Source organism: Oncorhynchus mykiss, chromosome 23 (genome assembly GCF_057628025.1).
Source record: "Oncorhynchus mykiss isolate SJ-2025 chromosome 23, ASM5762802v1, whole genome shotgun sequence".
Classification (NCBI taxonomy): domain Eukaryota; kingdom Metazoa; phylum Chordata; class Actinopteri; order Salmoniformes; family Salmonidae; genus Oncorhynchus; species Oncorhynchus mykiss.
Window position 1 is genome coordinate 1911538 of NC_143044.1, and position 9555 is coordinate 1921092.

General features: G+C 39.4%; 1 long non-coding RNA gene across 1 annotated transcript; it reads right to left on the reverse strand.

Moving 5' to 3' along the window:
• Window positions 1–591, reverse strand: LOC149972461 (uncharacterized). Its single transcript, XR_016490882.1, has 2 exons — window positions 521–591; window positions 1–194 (listed from the first exon to the last, which is right to left on the reverse strand). It is a non-coding gene; the product is annotated as an uncharacterized LOC149972461 (long non-coding RNA).
• Between the last annotated feature and the right edge of the window lie 8964 nt (window positions 592–9555).

Below are 9555 nucleotides of genomic sequence, written 5' to 3' on the forward strand. Positions count from 1 at the left end.
TTTAAACCATACATTTCCATTTATTTGTACATTGTTAAAACAATAGAAATAGTTTCAAAAAGTTTCAAAAAGTCTGGCAATAAAATTACATTGAACTTTACACAGGGCTGTGAATAGTGTAGCTTGTCCCTGTGCTGGCAGACAAATGGTTCTAGCCTCTCTTCCTGCTGGAGGCACGGCGTGTTGGTTCCAACCTTAAAAGTAACAACAAAGTAAGTTAGCAGGTCTGTTAGGAAATTCCTTTGTCACACCATCTGGATAAGGGAAATTCTGTGCACCAGAAACTCTAAATGAGAACTCGATTCAATTCGTATTATGTACAGATTCTTTCATGTACAGATCTCATGGCATGACTGAGACATGGCTGTATCTAGGGGGATTTGCATTTAGCTGAGCATTCTAGCTAGCAAAATGTTGGCTAGATAGCAATTGCTGTGAAGTCACCGAAATTGTTTATAATGTAACTCAGCACTTAACTACTACTACAAGTTAATTTAAATTACAATAAAGGTTTACTTACCTGTTTTTCGCTGTCTAGTGGCAGTACACGTGGGGCCTTTGATTTGTGAACTCCTCACATGATCAGCGACTCATCAGCAACACTAAAAAAGTGCTTCCAGGTCACGAAATTTCAGAAATTTTTCAAAATAAACGTCCCACACGTTATAGTACAAACGTGTCAATAACCATTCAGCTAAGAGGTTGGGTAGATGCAATTGATATTTTATGTTGACCTGCAGACAGCAGACAGACTGAAGTCCTGAAGTTAAGTTTGAGCTGGCTGGATAACAGATCCTTCACCAGCAGACTGACTGAAGTCCTGAAGTTATTTTTGAGCTGGCTGGATAACAGATCCTTCACCACTACTAATATTCAACTTCGACTTGAATAATGTCTCTCCAGCACAACTAGCTAGAAATTTCTAGCTAGCTTGCTGCCCATTGCAAACAGGCTGCACAGCTAGCTAGCATTACAGATCGACAAATAAGTCTATAACGTGTTATGCCGGCTAGATATGTATATGCGGTGTCATTTCATTGGGCTCTGAATAATACGGTGTTGCTGGCCTTTTACTTCACCCAGTCCATTGGTGGCCAAATCACATCATGTGTGCTTACTGCACAACAGAAAACCCGCGAATGTTGTGGAAAATGTTTAATCAAATACTTCTCAGATACCGGAGTTTGTAAATTCAATTAGACTTTTATTACAAAAGTAACAGTTGCCGAGCAGTTCCATGGAAGAACTGAATCTTCATTCTTAGTGCTAGGTTTTTATAGTCTTACCCTTACATAACGTCATCACCCCATTTTACGAATCTTGTTTTGTTACATAATTTCCATTCTCTTATTGGCTCAGATATTGGGGCATAGATTTTATTGGTGGCATGACATGCTAATGTTCCTGTCCAAAGGACTTCACAAGTTCAGACCTGTTTTGTCTACAGTATATATGATTAACCCATGTGTGTGTCCAGTAGCCTTCACAAGATCAGACATGGCCCAGACCAGACACATCCTGTTGGTTTACCTTGCTTAATCCACACAGATTCTGTTTACGTTCTGTTTTTACATGTCCAATGATCAATTTGATATTGATCCAGCTATGTACACTCACATGGGCTTCAGCCTTCATTCTGCTTACACATGCCACATTTTTGAACTCTTTATAAAGCATAATACATAGTTGTAGATGATTTGTAACACATTTATGTAGTGTTTATGAAGGATTTATGGAGGCTTTATGAAGCCTTTATCAGCTGCACATCATTTAAAGCAATATTTGACTAAAACATAATCATGTGAAACCTTGCTTACATACAATACCAGTTAAAAGTGTCGACACACCTACTCATTCAAGGGTTTTTCTTTATTTTTTAATATTTTCTATATTGTTGAATAATAGTGAAGACATCAAAACTATGAAATAACACATATGGAATCATGTTATAACCAAAAAAGTGTTAAACTAATCTAAATATATTTTATATTTGAGAATTTTCAAAGTAGCCACCCTTGATGACAGCTTTGCACTGTCAAAGGTACCCTTTGCCTTGATGACAGCTTTGCACACACCTGGAATGCATTTCAATTAACAGGTGTGCCTTCTTAAAAGTTAATTTGTGGAATTTCTTTCATGTGTTTGAGCCAATCAGTTACATTGTGACAAGGTAGGGGTGGTATGCAGAAGATAGCCCTATGTGGTAACAGACCAAGTCCATATTATGGCAAGAACAGCTCAAATAAGCAAAGAGAAACGACAGTCCATCATTACTTTAAGACATGAAGGTCAGTCAATATGGAACATTTCAAGAATTTTCTTCAAGTGCATTTTCAAAAACCATCAAGCGCTATGATGAAACTGTCTGTCATGAGGACCGTCACAGGGAAGGAAGACCCAGAGTTACCTCTGCTGCAGAGGATAAGTTCATTGGAGTTAACTGCTCCTCAGATTGCTGCAAAAATAAATGCTTCAGAGTTTAAGTAACAGACACATCTCAACATCAACTGTTCAGAGGAGACTGCGTGAATCCGGCATTCATGGTTGAATTGCTGCAAAGAAACCACTACTAAAGGACACCAATAATAAGAAAATACTTGCTTGGTCCAAGAAACATGAGCAATGGACATTAGACTGGTGGAAATCCGTCCTTTGGTCTGATGAGTCTAAATTTGAGATTTTTGTTTCCAACCGCCATGTCTTTGTGAGACGCAGAGTAGGTGAACAGATGATCTCCACATGTGTGGATGAGGAGGTGTGATGGTGTGGGGGTGCTTTGCTGGTGACACTGAAAGTAATTTATTTAGAATTCAAGGCACACTTAAACAGCATGGCTACCACAGCATTCTGTAGCGATACGCCATCCCATCTGGTTTGCACTTAGTGGGACTATCAATGGTTTTACAATAGGACAATGACCTAAAATACACTTCCAGGCTGTGTAAGGGCTATTTGATCAAGAAGGAGAGTGATGGAGTGCTGCATCAGATGACCTGACCTGGCCTCCACAATCACCCAACCTCCCAAATGGGTCAGAAGTTTACATACACTCAATTAGTATCTGGTAGTATTGCCTTTAAATTGTTTAACTTGGGTCAAACGTTGTCAAATTATGTCAAATTGTTTAACTTGGGTAGCCTTCCACAAGTTGGGTGAATTTTGGCCCATTCCTCCTGACAGAGTTGGTGTAACTGAGTCAGGTTTGTAGGCCTCATTGCTCGCACAAGTTTTTTCAGTTCTGCCCACACATTTGATATAAGATTGAGGTCAGGGCTTTGTGATGGCCACTCCAATACCTTGACTTTGTTGTCCTTAAGCCATTTTGCCTCAACTTTGGAAGTATGCTTGGGGTCATTGTCCAATTGGAAGACCCATTTGCGACCAAGCTTTAATAACTTCCAGACTGATGTCTTGAGATGTTGTTTCAATATATCCACATAATTTTCCTCCCTCATAATGCCATCTATTTTGTGAAGTGCACCAGTCCCTCCTGCAGCAAAGCACCCCCACAACATGATGCTGCCAACCCCATGCAACCCTCCCCCTTTTTCCTCCAAACATAACGATGGTCATTATGGCCAAACAGTTCTGTTTTTGTTTCATCAGACCAGAGGACATTTATCCAAAAAGTACAATCTTTGTCCCCATATACAGTTGCAAACCGTAGTCTGGCTTTTTTTTAAAAACAGTTTTGGAGCAGTAGCTTCTTCCTTGCTGAGCAACCTTTCAGGTTATGTCGATATAGGACTCGTTTTACTGTGGACATAGACACTTTGTACCTGTTTCCTCCAGGATCTTCACCAGGTCCTTTGCTGTTGTTCTGTGATTGATTTGCACTTTTCGCACCAAATAACGTTCATCTCTAGGAGACAGAATGTGTCTCCTTCCTGAGCGGTATGACGGCTGCATCCTCCCATGGTGTTTATACTTGGCTATTATTGTTTGTACAGATGAACGTGGTACCTTCAGGCATTTAGAAATTGCCCCCAAGGATGAACCAGACTTGTGGAGGTCTACAATTTTTTCTGAGGTCTTGGCTGATTTCTTTTGATTTTCCCATGATGTCAAGCAAAGAGACACTGAGTTTGAAGGTAGGCCTTGAAATACATCCACAGGTACACCTCCAATTGACTCAAATTATGTCAATTAGCATTTCAGAAGCTTCTAAAGCCATAACATAATTTTCTGGAATTTTCCAAGCTGTTTAAAGGCACAGTCAACTTAGTGTATGTAATTTTCTGACCCACTGGAATTTTGATACAGTGAATTGTGAGTGAAATAATCTGTCTGTAAACAATTGTTGGAAAAATGACTTGTGTCATGCACAAAGTAGATGTCCTAACAGACTTGCCAAAACTATAGTTTGTTAACAAGAAATTTGTGGAGTGGTTGAAAAACAAGTTTTTTTTACTCCAGCCTAAGTGTATGTAAACTTCTGACTTCAACTGTATAACTACAAAGGATCTGGGGGACAAACCAGAGACTTTCTGTCGACTGACTCTCCAGCAGACGGACCGGCGATTTCAACAGAGAGACAACAAAGGCATACAATCGTAAATATGTAAATGGAAAAATCCTTTGGAATTAGTGGCATTTCCATGAGCATAGTTATCAGCTGTGTGTACGATAGTAGAGTCCTTTGTCTTTTCACCCACTCTTTCTTACATGCCCCTCCCTTTTCATTTGGTGTAACAAGCCGTCATATCGGTTTAGTCTCCTGGGGATTGTTCATTGTATCATGTTAGTAACCAATGTATAACCTAGCCTGTGTGTTTATGTACTTCTGTGTGATTAGTTAGTTAGTAAATAAATAGTTAAGCCAATTGGTATACCGCTGATTCATCACTTATGCTAGATTTCCAAGAGTTTGCAACATTCCGAATATGACTGATGAGGTAATAATACATTAATAAGTGACTGTTATTGATAAGATATGAAAATATCTGAAGAGAGTTCAATTCAGGAAATAGTAACTCTTTAAACAACATAGACATAGAGAATTTATTTGATAATATAAAAGTCTTCACATTAATGATAGTCCAAGACACGACATCAGCATATGTGAGAACTCCTTCAAGACTGTTGGAAAAACACTCCAGGTGAAGCTGGTTGAGAGAATGTCCAGTGTGGGCAAAGCTGTCATCAAGGCAAAAGGTGTCTACTTTGAAAAATCTAAAATATGAAAAATATTTTGATTTGTTTAACACTTTTTTGGTTACTATATGTGTTATTTAACAGTTTGTATATATTTACTATTATTCTACAATGTAGAAAATAGTGAAAATAAAGAAAAACCCTTGAATGAGTAGTTGTGTCCAAACTTTTGAATGGTACTGTATGTATACTATCACATCTCTTTGTTATGATTGGGAATACTTTGGAACAGATTTCCAAAATGAAGATCAATTGGAGCTGATTTGCTGTTTTTTTTACAGTCTTTAATGGCAAATAATTAAACCTGGGGGGCCAAATAAAATCCCCCGTGGGTCAAATTCAGCCTGCTGGCCGCCAGTTGAGGAACCCTGCCATAGATAGATCATAGACGGATGGATGGAGTGACAGACAGACAGATTTACCTTGACTTTCCTCTCGGTGAGGCTGGCTGAGGAGTCACTGAAGGTGATGAAGGGGCTGTGGGGTTGGGGTGCACCCTTTGAGGGGGCACCAATGTAGGGGCTCTGACACAGCCAGCTACTGCTACTTTCCATGTGTCTGAGATTTTGTGGCAGTCTGAAGGGACAGTGGAGAAAGAGAGTCAGAGAGAGAAGAGAGTCAGAAAGAGAGATTCAAAGAGAGAGAGAGAGAGAAAGAGAGAGAGAGAGCGAGAGAACATTCAGAAGGGGAAAGGGGAGGGGAGAAAGGGAGATGAGCGACAGACACTCAAGTTAAAGACGACAGTTAGCGAGAGACAGATATAGAAAGTTCAGAAAAAGTGCTTCAACCGTACGCCTCAATCCCAAAAAATCTAAACACTTTTTCCAATACTTTTACAACATTAGTTGCTCATTATCAAGTTGATTGTAATCAACATAAAATTATGTATTTATGTCCATTATTGTATAGGACACAGTAATGGATGTTTGAGTGCGTATTTCCCCAGTCTTACTTGTTGTTAACTGCCTGAGGTCACACACAGGTCAGTCCCACAGTTGTGTGTGTGTCTGTGCAAATGTGTGTGTGTGTGTGTGTGTGTGTGTGTGTGTGTGTGTGTGTGTGTGTGTGTGTGTGTGTGTGTGTGTGTGTGTGTTTATCTGCTTTGTTAGGCATGTATACCTGTCTATGTTAGGTGGGTATGCAGGGGTGGGAGAACCTCTGGGTTTCTGTCTCCAGGGTTTGTGAAGTAAACTCTCTGTAACACAATCACCAAATGACACTGATAAAACACATACTTAAGGAATAGACAGGCCTAATACAAACATTTGTTTCGTTCAAAGATACTTAAATATTCTAAACATACAGTGCCTTGCGAAAGTATTCGGCCCCCTTGAACTTTGCGACCTTTTGCCACATTTCAGGCTTCAAACATAAAGATGTAAAACTGTATTTTTTTGTGAAGATTCAACAACAAGTGGGACACAATCATGAAGTGGAACGACATTTATTGGATATTTCAAACTTTTTTAACAAATCAAAAACTGAAAAATTGGGCGTGCAAAATTATTCAGCCCCCTTAAGTTAATACTTTGTAGCGCCACCTTTTGCTGCGATTACAGCTGTAAGTCGCTTGGGGTATGTCTCTATCAGTTTTGCACATCGAGAGACTGAAATTTTTTCCCATTCCTGCTTGCAAAACAGCTCGAGCTCAGTGAGGTTGGATGGAGAGCATTTGTGAACAGCAGTTTTCAGTTCTTTCCACAGATTCTCGATTGGATTCAGGTCTGGACTTTGACTTGGCCATTCTAACACCTGGATATGTTTATTTATGAACTATTCCATTGTAGATTTTGCTTTATGTTTTGGATCATTGTCTTGTTGGAAGACAAATCTCCGTCCCAGTCTCAGGTCTTTTGCAGACTCCATCAGGTTTTCTTCCAGAATGGTCCTGTATTTGGCTCCATCCGTCTTCCCATCAATTTTAACCATCTTCCCTGTCCCTGCTGAAGAAAAGCAGGCCCAAACCTTGATGCTGCCACCACCATGTTTGACAGTGGGGATGGTGTGTTCAGCTGTGTTGCTTTTACGCCAAACATAACGTTTTTCATTGTTGCCAGAAAGTTCAATTTTGGTTTCATCTGACCAGAGCACCTTCTTCCACATGTTTGGTGTGTCTCCCAGGTGGCTTGTGGCAAACTTTAAACGACACTTTTTATGGATATCTTTAAGAAATGGCTTTCTTCTTGCCACTCTTCCATAAAGGCCAGATTTGTGCAATATACAAATGATTGTTGTCCTATGGACAGAGTCTCCCACCTCAGCTGTAGATCTCTGCAGTTCATCCAGAGTGATCATGGGCCTCTTGGCTGCATCTCTGATCAGTCTTCTCCTTGTATGAGCTGAAAGTTTAGAGGGACGGCCAGGTCTTGGTAGATTTGCAGTGGTCTGATACTCCTTCCATTTCAATATTATCGCTTGCACAGTGCTCCTTGGGGTGTTTAAAGCTTGGGAAATATTTTTGTATCCAAATCCGGCTTTAAACTTCTTCACAACAGTATCTCGGACCTGCCTGGTGTGTTCCTTGTTCTTCATGATGCTCTCTGCGCTTTTAACGGACCTCTGAGACTATCACAGTGCAGGTGCATTTATACGAAGACTTGATTACACACAGGTGGATTGTATTTATCATCATTAGTCATTTAGGTCAACATTGGATCATTCAGAGATCCTCACTGAACTTCTGGAGAGAGTTTGCTGCACTGAAAGTAAAGGGGCTGAATAATTTTGCACGCCCAATTTTTCAGTTTTTGATTTGTTAAAAAAGTTTGAAATATCCAATAAATGTCGTTCCACTTCATGATTGTGTCCCACTTGTTGTTGATTCTTCACAAAAAAATACAGTTTTATATCTTTATGTTTGAAGCCTGAAATGTGGCAAAAGGTCGCAAAGTTCAAGGGGGCCGAATACTTTTGCAAGGCACTGTATATCACACATTATACTGTTGAATCTATTTCAATAAAAAGTATACACATATCACTAATTTACTAAAAAAAGGAAGGTTTCCCTTTGGTCACATTTCAGCAGCTTCCATGGTCAACTACAATATTATCTCACTGACTGTACTGAGCAAATTAACCATTAGGAGTGCCTAATCTAGACCATCTACAACATTCTTCAAAAACAGGTGAAACATAGAAATCTAATTTGTTGTACAGTATTAACAAATATACAGTCTTAAAAACACTGAGCCCTGTCTAGCTACCCCTTTGCACATCCAAAATGTATTCACACAATGTACAGTGCATTCATTAAGTATTCAGACCCCTTGACTTTTTCCACATTTTGTTACGTTACAGCCTTATTCTAAAATGGAGTAAATTGATTTTTTCCCTCATCATTCTACACACAATACACCATAACGACCAAGCAAAAACTATTTTTTTGAAATGTTTGCAAATGTATTACAAATGAACATCGGGAATATCACATTTACATAAGTATTCAGACTCTTTACTTAGTACTTTTGTCACGTTCTGACCATAATTCTTTTGTGTTTTCCTTGTTTTAGTGTTGGTCAGGACGTGAGCTGGGTGGGCATTCTATGTTGTGTGTCTGGTTTGTCTATTTCTATGTTTGGCCTGATATGGTTCTCAATCAGAGGCAGGTGTTAGTCATTGTCTCTGATTGGGAACCATATTTAGGTAGCCTGTTTTGTGTTGGGTTTTGTGGGTGGTTGTTTCTTGTCTTTGTGTTTTCTGCACCAGATAGGGCTGTTTCGGTTTTCACGTTTACTGTTTTGTATCCTGTTCATGTTTGAGTTGCCTTATTAAATTACCATGAACTATAACCACGCTGCGTTTTGGTCCGCCTCTCCTTCCCAGGAAGAAAGCCGTTACAACTTTGTTGAAGCACCATTGGCAGCGATTACAACCTCAAGTCTTCTTCGATATGACTCTACAAGCTTGGCACACCTGTATTTGGGGAGTTCCTCCCATTCTTCTCTGCAGATCCTCTCAAGCTCTGACATGGGACCTTATATAGACAGGTGTGCGCCTTTCAAAATCATGTCCAATACATTGAATCTACCACAGGTGGATCCAATCAAGTTGTAGAAACATCTCAAGGATGATCAATGGAAACAGGATGTACCAAGCTCAATTTCGAGTCTCATAGCAAAGAGTCTGAATACTTATGTAAAGAAGCTTTTTCGGTTTCTAATTTTTAATACATTTGCAAAAATGTCGAAAAACCTGTTGTCGCTTTGTCATTATGGGGTATTGTGTGTAAATCATTTAATCATTTTTAGAATAAGGCTGTAACGTAACAAAATGTGGAAAAAGTCATTTCCCGAATGGACTGTACATCATTATTTTTTTTCAGGAGTCACTAAATGAGAGAAAACAATTGTCCAATAAGAACACTAATTCTCCTATTCAAAACACTTTCTATCATTTGTTCCT